Raw genomic sequence first — 19,573 nt, forward strand, 5'->3', positions numbered from 1 at the left:
ACCACATAGACTCTGTTACCCCCAGATGACCACTAACAACCACCTGACCATTCACCTAGACTCTGTTACCCCAGATGACCACTAACAACCACCTGACCATTCACCTAGACTCTGTTACCCCAGATGACCCCTAACAACCTCCTGACCATTCACCTAGACTCTGTTACCCCAGATGACCACTAACAACCACCTAGACTCTGTTACCCCAGATGACCACTAACAACCACCTGACCATTCACCTAGACTCTGTTACCCCAGATGACCCCTAACAACCACCTAGACTATGTTACCCCAGATGACCCCTAACAACCACCTGACCATTCACCTAGACTCTGTTACCCCAGATGACCACTAACAACCACCTAGACTCTGTTACCCCAGATGACCCCTAACAACCACCTAGACTCTGTTACCCCAGATGACCACTAACAACCACCTGACCATTCACCTAGACTCTGTTACCCCAGATGACCACTAACAACCACCTGACCATTCACCTAGACTCTGTTACCCCAGATGACCCCTAACAACCACCTAACCATTCACCTAGACTCTGTTACCCCAGATGCCCACTAACAACCACCTAGACTCTGTTACCCCAGATGCCCACTAACAACCACCTAGACTCTGTTACCCCAGATGACCCCTAACAACCACCTGACCACTCACCTAGACTCTGTTACCCCAGATGACCCCTAACAACCACCTAGACTCTGTTACCCCAGATGACCCTTAACAACCACCTAGACTCTGTTACCCCAGATGACCCCTAACAACCACCTGACCATTCACCTAGACTCTGTTACCCCAGATGACCACTAACAACCACCTAGACTCTGTTACCCCAGATGACCCCTAACAACCACCTGACCATTCCCCTAGACTCTGTTACCCCAGATGACCACTAACAACCACCTAGACTCTGTTACCCCAGATGACCCCTAACAACCACCTAGACTCTGTTACCCCAGATGACCCCTAACAACCACCTGACCATTCACCTAGACTCTGTTACCCCAGATGACCACTAACAACCACCTGACCATTCACCTAGACTCTGTTACCCCAGATGACCCCTAACAACCACCTAACCATTCACCTAGACTCTGTTACCCCAGATGCCCACTAACAACCACCTAGACTCTGTTACCCCAGATGCCCACTAACAACCACCTAGACTCTGTTACCCCAGATGCCCACTAACAACCACCTAGACTCTGTTACCCCAGATGCACACTAACAACCACCTAGACTCTGTTACCCCGTGCTTCTACACCTGCATTGCTTGCTGTTTGGGGTTTTAGGCTGGGTTTCTGTACAGCACTTTGAGATATCAGCTGATGTACGAAGGGCTATATAAATAAATTTGATTTGATTTGATTTGATTTGTTACCCCAGATGACCCCTAACAACCACCTGACCACTCACCTAGACTCTGTTACCCCAGATGACCCCTAACAACCACCTAGACTCTGTTACCCCAGATGACCCCTAACAACCACCTGACCATTCACCTAGACTCTGTTACCCCAGATGATCCCTAACAACCACCTAGACTCTGTTACCCCAGATGACCACTAACAACCACCTAGACTCTGTTACCCCAGATGACCACTAACAACCACCTGACCATTCACCTAGACTCTGTTACCCCAGATGACCACTAACAACCACCTGACCATTCACCTACTCTGTTACCCCAGATGACCACTAACAACCACCTGACCATTCACCTAGACTCTGTTACCCCAGATGACCACTAACAACCACCTGACCATTCACCTAGACTCTGTTACCCCAGATGACCCCTAACAACCACCTGACCATTCACCTAGACTCTGTTACCCCAGATGACCACTAACAACCACCTAGACTCTGTTACCCCAGATGCCCACTAACAACCACCTAGACTCTGTTACCCCAGGTGACCCCTAACAACCACCTGACCACTCACCTAGACTCTGTTACCCCAGATGACCCCTAACAACCACCTAGACTCTGTTACCCCAGATGACCCCTAACAACCACCTAGACTCTGTTACCCCAGATGACCCCTAACAACCACCTGACCATTCACCTAGACTCTGTTACCCCAGATGACCACTAACAACCACCTAGACTCTGTTACCCCAGATGACCCCTAACAACCACCTGACCATTCACCTAGACTCTGTTACCCCAGATGACCACTAACAACCACCTAGACTCTGTTACCCCAGATGACCCCTAACAACCACCTAGACTCTGTTACCCCAGATGACCACTAACAACCACCTGACCATTCACCTAGACTCTGTTACCCCAGATGACCACTAACAACCACCTGACCATTCACCTAGACTCTGTTACCCCAGATGACCCCTAACAACCACCTAACCATTCACCTAGACTCTGTTACCCCAGATGCCCACTAACAACCACCTAGACTCTGTTACCCCAGATGCCCACTAACAACCACCTAGACTCTGTTACCCCAGATGCCCACTAACAACCACCTAGACTCTGTTACCCCAGATGCACACTAACAACCACCTAGACTCTGTTACCCCAGATGACCCCTAACAACCACCTGACCACTCACCTAGACTCTGTTACCCCAGATGACCCCTAACAACCACCTAGACTCTGTTACCCCAGATGACCCCTAACAACCACCTGACCATTCACCTAGACTCTGTTACCCCAGATGACCCCTAACAACCACCTAGACTCTGTTACCCCAGATGACCACTAACAACCACCTAGACTCTGTTACCCCAGATGACCACTAACAACCACCTGACCATTCACCTAGACTCTGTTACCCCAGATGACCACTAACAACCACCTGACCATTCACCTACTCTGTTACCCCAGATGACCACTAACAACCACCTGACCATTCACCTAGACTCTGTTACCCCAGATGACCACTAACAACCACCTGACCATTCACCTAGACTCTGTTACCCCAGATGACCCCTAACAACCACCTGACCATTCACCTAGACTCTGTTACCCCAGATGACCACTAACAACCACCTAGACTCTGTTACCCCAGATGCCCACTAACAACCACCTAGACTCTGTTACCCCAGGTGACCACTAACAACCAGAGGTGTGTTTTTTCTGATTAATCAGGAATCTTTGCTTCTCAGACCTCAGAAAAGTGAGCAGCGATATTTCTAACATCTCTGTCTTATCAGAGATGTTTGACAGGTCATGTTCTACATTGTGTCAGTGACGTCCCTGAGAAGAAAAAAAACATCTTGGGGAAGCTGCTAACTGGCGTCCCTATGAGCCCTGGTCAGAAGTAATGCAGAGGACTGTATAGGGTGACATTTGGGACACTCTCTGGTCCAGTCTCTGCCTGGACTTGTATCCATGTTGTTAGAGAGGTACTGGACCAGACCAGAGCAAACGATGCCAGAAACACTGTTTTTAATATCTCAGGTCCAAACAGCAGTTACAGTGTTGGTCTCCAGCCCAGATCAGAACACTGTTTAATATCTCAGGTCTAATCAGCAGTTAGTGTTGGTCTCCAGCCCAGATCCTTCAACATCCATCACCATCCATTTGGCATGTTCCCTAGACCCTTGTTCCCTACCTCTCTACTAGCTACATCAGCATGTTCCCTAGACCCTTGTTCCCTATCTCTCTACTAGCTACATCAGAATGTTCCCTAGACCCTTGCTCCCTACCTCTCTACTAGATACATCAGAATGTTCCCTAGACCCTTGCTCCCTACCTCTCTACTAGATACATCAGAATGTTCCCTAGACCCTTGCTCCCTACCCCTCTACTAGATACATCAGAATGTTCCCTAGACCCTTGCTCCCTACCCCTCTACTAGCTACATCAGAATGTTCCCTAGACCCTTGCTCCCTACCTCTCTACTAGATACATCAGAATGTTCCCTAGACCCTTGTTCCCTACCCCTCTACTAGATACATCAGAATATTCCCTAGACCCTTGCTCCCTACCTCTCTACTAGATACATCAGAATGTTCCCTAGACCCTTGCTCCCTACCCCTCTACTAGATACATCAGAATGTTCCCTAGACCCTTGCTCCCTACCTCTCTACTAGATACATCAGAATGTTCCCTAGATCCTTGCTCCCTACCTCTCTACTAGCTACATCAGAATATTCCCTAGACCCTTGCTCCCTACCTCTCTACTAGATACATCAGAATGTTCCCTAGACCCTTGCTCCCTACCACTCTACCAGCTACATCAGAATGTTCCCTAAACCCTTGCTCCCTACCTCTCCACTAGATACATCAGAATGTTCCCTAGACCCTTGCTCCCTACCCCTCTACTAGATACATCAGAATGTTCCCTAGACCCTTGTTCCCTACCCCTCTACTAGATACATCAGAATGTTCCCTAGACCCTTGCTCCCTACCTCTCTACTAGATACATCAGAATGTTCCCTAGACCCTTGCTCCCTACCCCACTACTAGATACATCAGAATGTTCCCTAGACCCTTGCTCCCTACCTCTCTACTAGATACATCAGTCTAAGGCTGAGATTCAATTTGGACAACGCTACCTTTACATGTCATTTCCTGATTGAGCCAACAAATGCAGTGTTTACCATAATTGTGGTCTCCGCTAATTTAAACATTTTTTAAAACATTTATTTAACCGTTTATTTAACTAGGCAAGTCAGATAAGAACAAATTCTTATTTTCAATGACGGCCTAGGAACAGTGACTTTAAAACGCTGTGCATTGTGGACAAGGCGTGATCGGATTGAATCGCGGCTTTGACTCTGTTAGAGCAATCAAATCAAATCAAATGTATGTATAAAGCCCTTCTGACATCAGCTGATTTCACAATGTGCTGTACAGAAACGCAGCCCAAAACCCCAAACAGTGTAGAAGCACGGTGGCTAGGAAAACTCCCTTAGAGCAAGGCCCTGGTTCCAACCTTCTTTCCTTCTTTCCTTCATTCCTTCCTGTCTTCCTTCGGACTCTGGACTGAATAGCTGACAGCTACACAGAACTCATTGTACAGGTCCTAAAGCAACGTAATAAGCTTTGGACAAGTAAGCGTGAGTCAGCTTGATGTACACAGCCTGGACGGGACGCTAGTCTATTAAAGAGCCTTATCCCCAATCTGAACCTCTATGGGATCGGTGCCCCCCCCCCCCCCCCCCACGGGACAGTTGAGCTAACGTACGCTAATGTGATTAGCATGAGGTTGTAAGTAACAAGAACATTTCCCAGGACATAGACATATCTGATATGGGCAGAAAGCTTAAATTATTGTTAATCTAACTGCACTGTCCAATTTACAGTAGCTATTACAGTGAAAGAATACCATGCTATTGTTTAAGGAGAGTTGCACAGTTATGTACTTGAAAATGTATTAATAAACCAAATTAGACACATTTCGCAAGACTTGATACAACATTTTGAACAGAAATACAATGCTTCATTGAATCAGCCTAAAACGTTGCGCGTACACTGCTGCCATCTAGTGGCCAAAATCTAAATTGCGCCTAAACTGGAATAGTACATTGTGGCCTTTCTCTTGCATTTCAAAGATGGTAAAAAAGAAAATAGCCGTGTTTTATCTTTGTATGATCTTTTCCCAGATCTAATGTGTTATATTCTCCTACATTAATTTCACATTTCCACAAACTTCAAAGTGTTTCCTTTCAAATGGTATCAATAATATGCATATCCTTGCTTCAGGGCCTGAGCTACAGGCAGTTAGATTTGGGTATGTCATTTTAGGAGAAAAGTTAAGAAAAAAAAGGGTCCAATCCTTAAGAGGTTGTTAATGTTCAGTGCCAAAAGCATAGAGACACTGTGTTCCATATTTCTTAGTCTTTCGGTATGAGTGGACTTGGTGCAGGTCCATAGTGGTTACATACAATGATGAAAATAACTAAATAGTCATTATTCAGAATAACAATATAACATTCTTCAGAAAGAAGAAAAAACGTCCCCACTCTCAAGGGAAATATGTTAATTTAATTAGTATAATCTGATAAAGGAACATTCTATTATAGGATGTAATTATAAAATGTGAATGTTTATTATTAAATCCTTCTTTCTTGAACATCTCTTTTCCACTTGACGAAGTCAGACGAAGAAGACGCCTTTCATCAAAATGTTTCCAACAGGTCAAAGTTATTCCGGGTTTTCCTGTTTTACTGCACTAACATTCCAAACCAAAACCATGTGTGGTTCATTATTGTGATCCCTGGTCAGAGAACCGCACTGGCCCTTTAAATAACCTACTGCACCGTACTCAACTCAACAACTACCTTGTGACAACTTTGACCCAGTGTATACTATATGTCTGTGTCTGGAACGGCAACCTATTCTATATAGTAAACTACGTTTGAAGGTGCATAGGGAATAGGGTGCGATTTTGGGACGTTTAGGTTCCTGGTCAAAAGTAGCACACTAGGGAATAGGGTGTGATTTTGGGACGTTTAGGTTCCTGGTCAAAAATAGCACACTAGGGAATAGGGTGTGATTTTGGGACGTTTAGGTTCTTGGTCAAAAGTAGCACACTAGGGAATAGGGTGTGATTTTGGGACGTTTAGGTTCCTGGTCAAAAGAAGCACACTAGGGAATAGGGTGCGATTTTGGGACGTTTAGGTTCCTGGTCAAAAATAGCACACTAGGGAATAGGGTGCGATTTTGGGACGTTTAGGTTCCTGGTCAAAAGTAGCACATTAGGAAATAGGGTGCGATTTGGGACATGAAGGGCCCGGTCAAAAGTAGAACGCTAAGGAATAGGGTGCTATTTGGGACGTACTATATGTCATCAAATCAACAACGTAGTCACGTCCTCAGTATATGCCGACTGTATGAGTGACATGCTAATAGTGGAGATGACATAGTCCGTCATAAATCACACATTCCCTCAGCCTGCCTGTGGTGATCTATTTTATAACATGATTTATGTCAGTGAGAAAACATCCGGAGGGGTTTAGCACCCTGCGTACGGGGACGTGTGTGTGTGTGTGTGTGTGTGTGTGTGTGTGTGTGTGTGTGTGTGTGTGTGTGTGTGTGTGTGTGTGTGTGTGTGTGTGTGTGTGTGTGTGTGTGTGTGTGTGTGTGTGTGTGTGTGGAGGGTTTTGTTACAAACTAATCAAGCATTTCTAGACTAGGTGTGAGAACTATGAAGCTGTTGGTGAGGATCACACACAGATATAGTCACTGACGTTTTCAGCTAAACATTCAGGGCCTGGAGCAGAAACACGACTTGGGTGCACACACACAGTCATACACACACACACACAGTCATACACACACACACAGTCATACACACACACACACAGTCATATATACACACACACAGTCATACACACACACACACAGTCACACACACACACACACACACAGTCATACACACACACACACACACACACACACACACAGTCACACACACACACAGTCATACACACACACAGTCACACACAGTCATACACACACACACAGTCACACACACACACACAGTCATACGCACACACACACACAGTCATACACACACACACAGTCATACACACACACACACACAGTCATACACAGACACACACAGTCACACACACACACACACACACACAGTCACACACACACTCCTACGTGCTCGCTCACACACAGGGATTCTGGTCTGAATCCCATGTCAGACAGGAAAAACATTTGGTGGGATTCTAGGTATCCTACTACACCATCTCCTGCCGTTGTACCCTCGAGCAAGGCACTTGACTCCTAAACTACTCCAGGGGTGTCACATTGTGGCTATACAGGTTCAGATGAACTGGGTGATCTTGTGGGCCAGAAACTGGGACTTTGTAGGCCAGTTGAGAGGAGAGAACACTACTCACCTTGCCAACAAAGACCCACCCTCTAACACACCAGGACCAATGGAACAACAAAGACTCTTCCTCTAACAACACCAGGACCAATGGAACAACAAAGACCCAACCTCTAACACACCAGGACCAATGGAACAACAAAGACCCACCCTCTAACACACCAGGACCAATGGAACAACAAAGACCCACCCTCTAACACACCAGGACCAATGGAACAACAAAGACCCACCCTCTAACACACCAGGACCAATGGAACAAAAAAGACCCACCCTCTAACATACCAGGACCAATGGAACAACAAAGACCCACCCTCTAACACACCAGGACCAATGGAACAAAGACCCACCCTCTAACACACCAGGACCAATGGAACAACAAAGACCCACCCTCTAACACACCAGGACCAATGGAACAACAAAGACCCACCCTCTAACACACCAGGACCAATGGAACAACAAAGACCCACCCTCTAACACACCAGGACCAATGGAACAACAAAGACCCACCCTCTAACACACCAGGACCAATGGAACAACAAAGACCCACCCTCTAACACACCAGGACAAATGGAACAACAAAGACCCTTCTTCTAACACACCAGGACCAATGGAACAACAAAGACCCACCCTCTAACACACCAGGACCAATGGAACAACAAAGACCCACCCTCTAACACACCAGGACCAATGGAACATTGGCTAAAACATGGCTAGTTGTGAAACACACTAATGATCTATTTACTGAATTAAACGATATAGATAATGTTGAAAAGACAAGGAAGGGAAGCTAAGGTACACAATAGTAGGTTTTGGTAGACAGAAGGTGCTCTTTGGTAAAAGGGATACATTTTGTCACTCTTCATATAATTAATTAAAATGCAAAGATTAAAAACTCTGATTAAAAACTAAGGTTAAACAAAGTTTTTAATCTTTGTTTCCATTGAACATGCTATACAAATAAAGGCATTTTAATTAATGATATGAAGAGTGCCTTGGTCCTCCCTTATTTTTAATATTTGACCTATATTTAACTTGGCAAGTTAGTTAAAAACAAATTTTATTTACAATGAAGGCCTACCCCAATGACACTGGGCCAATTGTGTGCCACTCATATGGGTCTCCCAATCACAGCCAGGAATCAAACCAGAGTCTGTAGTGACATCTCTAGCACAGAGATGCAGTGGTTTAGAGAGCTTCGCCACTCGGGAGCCCCAAGACAATGTATTTTTCCACTTTAATGTACTACTAAGATTGTATTTATTCATTCCAAATGGGTAAAAAAAAACTGTAAAGTTGCTTTGAAAGTAAAACTATTGTTGTGAAGCAAAGACAATGCTCAATCTGCATTATGCTAATCTATCCACTGAAATTACCTTGTTGTCCTCAAGTGACCCGTCTTGCTCTCATACTTCAGCGTTCAGTTGAGAGAGAAATTGGCCTGGTTTCTTTGTAGTTCAAAAGTATTTAGGGTAAGGGAAAGAGTTAACTACAGTAAAAAAAAACGTCCTCACAGATGCACCCATCATGTAAACCTATCGATCTTAGCTACAGTCGGCCACACCATGTGCGCGTCATCCTTGCACAGGTTGGGCACACTCTCCAAAGCGCACAGTTGGAACACGAGGGGATACTTGTTGAGTTCTAGAGCCCACGACCAGGGTTCCCTTTCGCAATCCCCAAACAACTTTCATGTTATGAGTAAAATCCTTTAGGAAAAATGTATATGCTATCCTCCAAAAAGCAGGTTTAATTGTCCAGTCAGACACGAAACAGATTTCAGAATGGCCTCTATCGGCATGGAACATAGGCCCATCTCTCCAAAGATAGTTGAATATTCTCCTAAAGTTATTCCTGAACAAAAAAAGCAGTAGGCTACGGTGTGTCCCAGACCGGTAACGTTGCCCGGGGAAAAATAAACCCACCTGATCTCTCTCCCTCTCTCTGCGTGTGTACTGACCGATTGTCCCGTACAGAACCTAGAGACAGTAGCCCAAACCCAGTGGCTCTGGCTGTGCTGTGTGGGCCGCGTAGTGCGAGCCTCCTTTTCAGGCCCTCCCTAAAATGGAATTCTAGGTGGTGATGACTAGGCAGTAGGTATGTCGAGCTCCATGCGTGCGCCACTCCAGAATAACACAGTCCCGGAGACAGTTGAGATCGTGCAGTAACCATTGCCACCAAATGGAAAGGTTTGGCTCTGCACTCGCGTATGTAATAGTGTGGGGAGTAAATTACTATTGTACCTTCCTCTTCCCAAACAATAATCAGAAAAACGAGGATTTTCGTATACCATAAGGATTTATCAAGTTTCTGAGTAAAATATAAAGTTATAACGTTGATTTGCCTAACATATTTAGGCCTATATTATCAGGCTGTATTATTACGGCATTGGATTGAAAACAATATCTATATTTATAAACATGTGTATTTACAAAGATAGACAATAACTCAGTCTTAGTTTAGTTTTAGTTTTTTTTCATCCATGTGTCATTCTATGATGGCTGATCTCTCATCTGATCTGTATATACAATCTCAGTGGGCTACTTAACTGGTCGATACACACTATTGTAGTTGGAGCGCCGACTGGTGGTCATTAGGAGGGGCGTGCCAAATAAACGTCTGAAATAAAAGTTTAAGCTTTTTAGCTGTTAAACTGTTTAAACTTTTATTTCTCCTAGATTTGTTTTAGCTCTAAACTTGTTTTTACCTTGATTGTCTCTAATGTATTGTCTTGATGAACACCACTTATGAATGAGAAGTCTTAAGCATATAACTTTTACATTGTACATGGTTGAGATTTAAACGTTTTATCAACGTATTAACTTAATATTGACTTAGAAATCTGTATCAAATATCACCACGTTGGAACTGTCCCGTTTTAAAAATGTGTCCACCGTGGACTTCGTTTCCGAGGCACGGACGGGGATCGAGCCCGCGATCTTCGGTTTACGAGACCGACGCCTTACCACTTGGCCACCGCGCCCGGTAATAGTGCGAAGGAAAAATATGAGTTTTCAAACCTTTTTCCTGCCAATTGACTGAATCCGTTTGGAGAATGTTATGGATGATACAAATATATTTATTGATAGTAGCACGTTTTTATGACGAGCAATCTCAAACATACATCTCCAAACCAAGACACATCGTCTCATCTTCCAGTTGACCACTTAGCTAAGCTTAGCTAAAACTGACGTTGGTATCTAGCTACTGGAAGTTAGCTACACGGGTCGTTTTCAAAATGTGACTTTAGCCGCTAGAAAGCAAAATATGATGATGATGATGATGATGCCCGATACGTATTGTGTTTATTATCAGCAGTGATCGATTGTAATGACGCTATTTCGAACACGCCCTGTCCACGTGTTCCTGAATGTAACACTGCACCCGGATGTAGTGGGTGATTAAGCTAAGGATCATGTTGCTAGCCCGGTTTGGTATCTCGACCATCAAACGTTATATGTTGACGATTATGTGATTTATAGCTAGCTAGATAACTTGGATGCAGATTGCAAGCGTGGCTCATTTTAACCTGTGCGCTTGGGTCATTTTGGTAAGTCCTAGGAATGTTCCTAGCTCAGCAAAGATGTAGCTGGCTAACTAAAACAAATCTCTTACGCTAACTAGCTAACCATATGAGATCAATACAGTACATCCAGTTCTGTACCGATGTCATTGTCAAAAGTGGTCACCGAAGGTTGCAAATTCATGAAATTTTGTTCGAATACATATGGTCCTAATACTATTATTTGTCTGATATGTGCACCGCACTGTAACAAGTTGCAATGTTGTTAGCTAGCTACAATAACATTACAATGTTGTTAGCTAGCAACAATACCATTACCATGTTGTTAGCTAGCTACAATAACATGACAATGTTGTTAGCTAGCTACAATAACATGACAATGTTGTTAGCTAGCTACAATAACATTACAATGTTGTTAGCTAGCTACAATAACATTACAATGTTGTTAGCTAGCTACAATACCATTACAATGTTGTTAGCTAGCTACAATAACGTTACAATGTTGTTAGCTAGCTACAATAACGTTACAATGTTGTTAGCTAGCAACAATAACGTTACAATGTTGTTAGCTAGCAACAATAACGGTACAATGTTGTTAGCTAGCAACAATAACGTTACAATGTTGTTAGCTAGCTACAATAACATTACAATGTTGTTAGCCTGAGCTTTGAAATTAAGCTAAGTTCCACATGTGTGTTCTGTGGAACATACAGTATTATTCAGGTTTCCTGAATCAGGGCAGTGAAATGTGTTCTATAAGATCATAAGTGTGCGTGTTTCACTTTTTTGACCATGCGAGTTCTCAGTTAGATACAACAGAGGAGCCTACCTATGTTACTTACCGTAACTGAATTTCATATTCCATTCTATATTCATAATATTGCATTTATATATAACCTGGTAAAACTACATTCCCAGCCGTTCCTTTGCAGGTGAGGAAGCCTTGAAATCAGCACTACTGCAGGAGGAACCTGGGAGAGGCTGGATAACCTGGGAGAGGCTGGATAACCTGGGAGAGGCTGGATAACCTGGGAGAGGCTGGATAACCCGGGAGAGGCTGGAGAGACCCTGAACTGACACCCCAGCCCTGTCCCAAGTCGTCGTTGATCTTCCACGCCTCCATGTCCCAGGTGTAGGTTAAACCCTTGAAGCTGGCGAGACCCTGAAGTCCCACCCCTGGGTCCCCTCCCCAGCCTCAGCACCAGCCTCAGCCCCTTTGACGACCTACCATGCCTCTGATCGTGGATGCTGTGTGGGCCGTGTGGAGCATCGGGGCCGGGGTCTATGACTACTTCCACACCAGTGCCATGGAGGAACGCATCGGCAACCTGGAGAGCGTCCTCACCATCCACCAGTGTGTCATAGCAGCTCTGTCCGCAGGCCTCGTCCTCCTCATGACCTACATACTGTGGAGAAAACACTGAAGCCATGGTTGTATTCAGTCAGTGAGATGGCACCGGGGGGGGAAGTTTCCCCCTAGGTACAGATCTTGGATCATTTCCCCCTCCCTCAATCCTATCTGTAACCAGTAGTGGGGAAAATACTAAACTGACCCAAGATCAGCATCTAGGGGCAACTTCACCCTACTCTAGCGGGGATGAGACGGTCCTAGATACTCCAGACCTAAGTACTGCATTACGGATAGCATCGGCTACTCACCAAACTAACAGCCAGTCCCAAATCACGCCCTAACTCTCCCCCATTGTCTTATGTCATATCATGCGATGACTGTCAGTTTAGGGGCGGGGCATCGTGTAGGAGTGGCCCCACCTAGCATAAGATAATGACCTTGGCACTAACCCTTGGGTGTTGGCAGATCTGAAGGGTCTTGATAGGTATAAGCAGTGTAACGCTGGTTCATCACATTACTACTGGAGCTCAACAGACAGTCCTCAACCCCTCCCTAGTCCTTCCCCTCGGCCCTGACCCTCAAATGAACATGGATAGGTATGACAACTGGGTAGGTATAGGATTCTGTTTCATCAAAGAGCTACTATTGGAAGACGAGCTCAAGAGACCATGAGGAGTTGCTTGTGGAAGCTTCCTGGTGGACAGTAGCCCTGGTATACAGTGCAAAGGCTCTAGCAGAGCTGGTTGGAGTAGAGTCATCCCTCCAGGTCTCGTTCGTCACTCTGCTGTTACTTGGGCAAAGGCTCTATCAGAGCTGGTTGGAGTAGAGTCATCCCTCCAGGTCTCGTTCGTTACTCTGCCGTTACTTGGGCAAAGGCTCTATCAGAGCTTGTTGGAGTAGAGTCATCCCTCCAGGTCTCGTTCGTTACTCTGCTGGTACTTGGGCAAAGGCTCTAGCAGAGCTTGTTGGAGTAGAGTCATCCCTCCAGGTCTCGTTCGCCACTCTGCTGTTACTTGGGCAAAGGCTCTATCAGAGCTGGTTGGAGTAGAGTCATCCCTCCAGGTCTCGTTCGTTACTCTGCTGTTACTTGGGCAAAGGCTCTAGCAGAGCTTGTTGGAGTAGAGTCATCCCTCCAGGTCTCGATCGTCACTCTGCTGTTACTTGGGCAAAGGCTCTATCAGAGCTGGTTGGAGTAGAGTCATCCCTCCAGGTCTCGTTCGTCACTCTGCTGTTACTTGGGCAAAGGCTCTATCAGAGCTGGTTGGAGTAGAGTCATCCCTCCAGGTCTCGTTCGTTACTCTGCCGTTACTTGGGCAAAGGCTCTATCAGAGCTTGTTGGAGTAGAGTCATCCCTCCAGGTCTCGTTCGTCACTCTGCTGTTACTTGGGCAAAGGCTCTATCAGAGCTGGTTGGAGTAGAGTCATCCCTCCAGGTCTCGTTCGTTACTCTGCTGTTACTTGGGCAAAGGCTCTATCAGAGCTTGTTGGAGTAGAGTCATCCCTCCAGGTCTCGATCGTCACTCTGCTGTTACTTGGGCAAAGGCTCTATCAGAGCTGGTTGGAGTAGAGTCATCCCTCCAGGTCTCGATCGTCACTCTGCCGTTACTTGGAACAGGATTGAGAGGAAGTTTGAGAGCTGAGGGTAGCTGGAGAGGAGTTCTTCAATCTGAGAGCTCGAGTGCCGTGTTGACTGTAGCCTGGTCCCCAGATCTGTTTGTGCTATTGTGTCCACTCCTTGCCATGCCAAACATGGAATTGACATGATAGCACCAACAGATCTGGGACCAGTCTATCATGGCTGGCTGTGATCATAAAACACTGTATTTTGCTACTGTGTGGATACTGACGTCTAGCCTGGTCCCTGTTCTGTTTGTGCTGTCTTGCCAACAATGACCATAATGACCGTAGGAGTGGGCAAGACCATACGAACAGATCTAGGACCAGGCTAACTCAGGCCCCCTTGTTTAATTTAAAACTACCATCCATTGAATGTGATTGATTCATTTTGGTCCTGTTATATTGCTGAAAGGGATTTGTGAAACATGGCTTCTGTCCATGTCACTGTAGAATAAGCCTACATAATAATGACACTGTTGGGACTAAACATTATAAACCGCTTTTCCGGTTTTCTCTGTATTTGTACGTCATAACATCTCCTTTTAATATCATGCTTTTATCATTGTTGGATCTGTTCCCTGTCTACCTGGTTCACTATTATCATGTCTGTCGGCCATTGTTGGATCTGTTCCCTGTCTACCTGGTTCACTATTATCATGTCTGTCGGCCATTGTTGGATCTGTTCCCTGTCTACCTGGTTCACTATTATCATGTCTGTCGGCCATTGTTGGATCTGTTCCCTGTCTACCTGGTTCACTATTATCATGTCTGTCGGCCATTGTTGGATCTGTTCCCTGTCTACCTGGTTCACTATTATCATGTCTGTCGGCCATTGTTGGATCTGTTCCCTGTCTCCCTGGTTCACTATTATCATGTCTGTCGGCCATTGTTGGATCTGTTCCCTGTCTCCCTGGTTCACTATTATCATGTCTGTCGGCCATTGTTGGATCTGTTCCCTGTCTACCTGGTTCACTATTATCATGTCTGTCGGCCATTGTTGGATCTGTTCCCTGTCTACCTGGTTCACTATTATCATGTCTGTCGGCCATTGTTGGATCTGTTCCCTGTCTACCTGGTTCACTATTATCATGTCTGTCGGCCATTGTTGGATCTGTTCCCTGTCTCCCTGGTTCACTATTATCATGTCTGTCGGCCATTGTTGTCGACTGAAGTGCTACTGTGCGTATTTTGCTGAATCACTACCTGTTTGTTGGTTTCTATGTGAACAAACGGTATTAATGTCAGGTTAATAAATAATGTGATTAACTCTGCACTATTCTTTCCTCCTTAATGTATGTGAGGTATTCGTTTATCATGTACAAACTATGATTTGTAATTCCTTTGAAAGTCGGTTGCCATGCCAGTGGTCACAGCTGGTTGTCATGACGTCACTGAGATACGGTCCTGTAGGTTGTAACTACAACCTTGTTCCTGGAGAACCAGATCCCTATGGGCCCTGGTCAAAAGTAGTGCACTACATAAGGAATAGGGTGCTATTTGTAATGGAGCCATGGACGAGGGAATGTCCACAGATAAATATGGTCCATCCAGGTCAAAGATTCTTCTTCTCTTGATTCGTATCAGGGATTGAGGATGTCAGGAAGAGACTGCTTCTTCCTTCCAGAGCTACTGTCGACTTGCCCAGGATTGCTGCTTCCATGGTGCCTGCCCCCTAAATATGTCATCAGACCAAGTTGCTGAATAAAAACATCTGTCTTTCTCTCTCTCATTATACCAGGCTATTTGCTCAGTCGGGCCAATTCCCGTCCTCATTATGTTTGTGGGTCAGTCCATTCTTATTAGTACCGTACTCTTCACTTCCACATGTCTGATATATATACTCTGTTTATTAGGTACACCCATTAAGAACCGGGTCGGACCACCCGTTGCCTCCAGAACAGCCTGAATTATTCAGGGCATGGATTCTACAAGGTGTGGCATTCAAACGCTGCTCAATTGGAATCAAGGGACCTAACGTGTGCCAGGAAAACATTCCCCACACCATTACACCACCACCGCCACCAGTCTGTACCGTTGATACCAGGCAGGATGTGGTCATGGACTCATTCTGCTTACGCCAAATCCTGATTCTGCCGTCAGTCTGTACCGTTGACACCAGGCAGGATGTGGTCATGGACTCATTCTGCTTACGCCAAATCCTGATTCTGCCGTCAGTCTGTACCGTTGACACCAGGCCAGGATGTGGTCATCGACTCATTCTGCTTACGCCCAATCCTGACTCTGCCGTCAACAGGAACTGGGATTCAATTGGACCAGGGAATGGTTTTCCAGTCCTCAATTGTCCAGTGTTGGTGATCGCGTGCTCACTGGAGACACTTCCTTGTTTTTAGCTGATAGGAGTGAATTCGGTGTGGTCGTCGGCTGCGATAGCCAATCCGCGACAAGGACCCGTTCTGAACACCACTGTTGCACTGTGCTGTTATCTGTCTGTTTGTGGCCTGCCTTTTAGCTTGCACCATTCTTGCCATTCTTCTTCGACCCTCTCTCATCAACAAGCTGTTTACTCCCACAGGACCCGCTGCTGACTGGATGCTTGTTGATTTGTCACACCATTCTCTGTAAACCCTAGACACTGTCGTTCGTGGAAAAACCCAGGAACAGAGGGAAGTGGGAATCACAGGAACAGAGAGAAAGAGTGACGTGGGAATCACAGGAACAGAGAGAAAGAGTGACGTGGGAATCACAGGAACAGAGAGAAAGAGTGACGTGGGAATCACAGGAACAGAGAGAAAGAGTGACGTGGGAATCACAGGACAGAGAGACAGAGTGACGTGGGAATCACCGGAACAGAGAGAAAGAGTGACGTGGGAATCACAGGAACCGAGAGAAAGAGTGACGTGGGAATCACAGGAACAGAGAGAAAGAGTGACGTGGGAATCACAGGAACAGAGAGAAAGAGTGACGTGGGAATCACAGGAACAGAGAGAAAGAGTGACGTGGGAATCACAGGAACCGAGAGAAAGAGTGACGTGGGAATCACAGGAACAGAGAGAAAGAGTGACGTGGGAATCACAGGAACAGAGAGAAAGAGTGACGTGGGAATCACAGGAACAGAGAGAAAGAGTGACGTGGGAATCACAGGAACAGAGAGAAAGAGTGACGTGGGAATCACAGGAACAGAGAGAAAGAGTGACGTGGGAATCACAGGAACAGAGAGAAAGAGTGACGTGGGAATCACAGGAACAGAGAGAAAGAGTGATGTGGGAATCACAGGAACAGAGAAAGAGTGACGTGGGAATCACAGGAACAGAGAGAAAGAGTGACGTGGGAATCACAGGAACAGAGAGAAAGAGTGACGTGGGAATCACAGGAACAGAGAGAAAGAGTGACGTGGAATCACCGGAACAGAGAGAAAGAATGCAGCTGCATTGCTTGCTGTTGGGGTTTTAGGCTGGGGTTTCTGCACAGCACTTTGAGATATCAGCTGATGTAACGAAGGGCTTTATAAATACATTTGATTTGATTTGAATCACAGGAACAGTGATTCAGTGAAGTGGGAATCACAGGAATCGTGGACATCCAAAGTGTGGTATTCTGAACTCGGTTCAGGGAGTCATCTCTGGATGTCGATGGAAGCTGAGGTCAGATACCTAAAAGAGAATAGAAGAGCAGGTGGGGTTAGTTTCCTGTCACCTGACCAGAACAATGAATGGGAGAAGGAAAAGAGTATTGGTTCTTATTTTTTTATTTTTTACAAAGAACACCTCCCTACCACAGGAGGTTGGTGGCACCTTTAATTGGGGAGGACGGGCCCTGGTCAAAAGTAGCATGGACCACAGGAGGTTGGTGGCAAGATTTAATTGGGAGGACGGGCGAAGGTCAGGGCTGTGATTGTGGTGGAGAGTCATGATCCAGAGTTGTTGAAGTGCCCTGTAACAGGGTGAAGGAAGTTGAGCTGGCGAAGGTCAGGACGGTCCATCAGATCTCCTATGGGGATGCAACCAAAAGAGTTGAGAAAGCAAGTGACAGTGTTGAAGGTATGATATGCAGATGCAACACAGCCCGCGGGTCAAGCAAGACAACAGTGTGTTAAAAAGGTGTGTTTTATAGCATTTATTACAACTGTTATTAATTGTACGGCACAAAGTATCAAATAAATCTAAGAAGTTGAACATCATTGTGGCTGCAGCTGAAAATATCTGAGACTTCAATGGAAGATGTGCCACACTCCCAGGCTCCTGAGCCTGAGTTTGGATTGGATTTGGCAGTTTCAGTTTGGTTTTAACAGAAGAAATAATATGTTTTGGGTTTTTTTGCCCCTCACACCGACAATGTTTCGATTTTTGTGCTCGTTTTGTTTTCATCCCGCACAGTAGGTGGCGGCAATACACTTTTTGAGTGTAGTCCCCCAATACGTATAAAGAAAAAGAAGTAGCTCGTGTGCGTCACTAGTTACCACAGCCACAAGGTAAGAAAGCCCGCCTACTCGACCAATCAGATGAAGGTGTGTGATAACGTGAATGCCGGCTTACGCTTCGTGGGAAACGACCAATCAGGTGAGAGAGTGTGATGACTTGTTTGCCGACCGGCTCGCAGGGGCAGAGAAAGAAAAGAGACTGTATTCTTTTATCCAGTGATCCATCAATTATTTGATTATTTATTAGCTATAATAAAACCAACCGTTCTAACTGCAAAGTGGTAATCAGATGTCTTATTCAAATCAGCAAGTTTATCAGGATGTTTGCTTTTAGCTGCATCATTTTTAAAATGGCATGTAGACCAACAAATTAATATATCTTTCATTTAGATCTTTATTTTCAAAATCACAAGTAAAATGTTCACAGTTTCACAGAAATGTTCACATACATTTCAATTTGGAAATTGTCTGATTTAAGATGAAAACGTCTACCCTGTTACTTTATTTAACATAGCTTTGCTATCCATCTTTTTGGTATTTGTACCAGTTTCCAAAGGCATGGTCTTCAAGCTATGGATGTGGTCAAAACATTTTCATTCAAATAATTAATTGATGGATTACATTGGCACTTTTCTCACCACACGAAACAACCCCACGTACAACTCTCTATTTGATTTGATTGGCCCATCCACCCCAGTCTTCTTCAGAGGATAAAGGTAACTTTATACATTATTCATACACTTCAGATACATGGCACTTTTATACAAAGTATTACATGATAGGAATACAGTTTGATATACACATTACACTACCACGGTAATCATCCATAAAGCAGTGGGATGTCGTGGTGCTGCAGCAACCCCCATGGAAAATAATGGAAAATACA

The 19,573-nt window shown here is 45.1% G+C and overlaps 1 long non-coding RNA gene and 1 other non-coding gene across 3 annotated transcripts; one reads left to right on the forward strand and one right to left on the reverse strand.

The window, feature by feature from the left end:
• Nucleotides 1-10,730: 10,730 nt before the first annotated feature.
• On the reverse strand, nt 10,731-10,802 carry trnat-cgu (transfer RNA threonine (anticodon CGU)). The gene has a single exon. It is a non-coding gene; the product is annotated as a tRNA-Thr (tRNA).
• Nucleotides 10,803-11,152: 350 nt separating this feature from the next.
• On the forward strand, nt 11,153-15,582 carry LOC116359292 (uncharacterized). Of its 2 annotated transcripts, XR_004206658.1 has the most exons (3): nt 11,158-11,369; nt 12,275-13,903; nt 14,274-15,582. It is a non-coding gene; the product is annotated as an uncharacterized LOC116359292 (long non-coding RNA). The 2 variants fall into 2 exon arrangements; XR_004206657.1 differs by having other exon boundaries at nt 11,153-11,369; nt 12,275-15,582.
• The last annotated feature ends 3,991 nt before the right edge of the window (nt 15,583-19,573 follow it).

This window comes from Oncorhynchus kisutch, unplaced genomic scaffold, assembly GCF_002021735.2.
Source record: "Oncorhynchus kisutch isolate 150728-3 unplaced genomic scaffold, Okis_V2 Okis02a-Okis13b_hom, whole genome shotgun sequence".
Classification (NCBI taxonomy): Eukaryota; Metazoa; Chordata; class Actinopteri; order Salmoniformes; family Salmonidae; genus Oncorhynchus; species Oncorhynchus kisutch.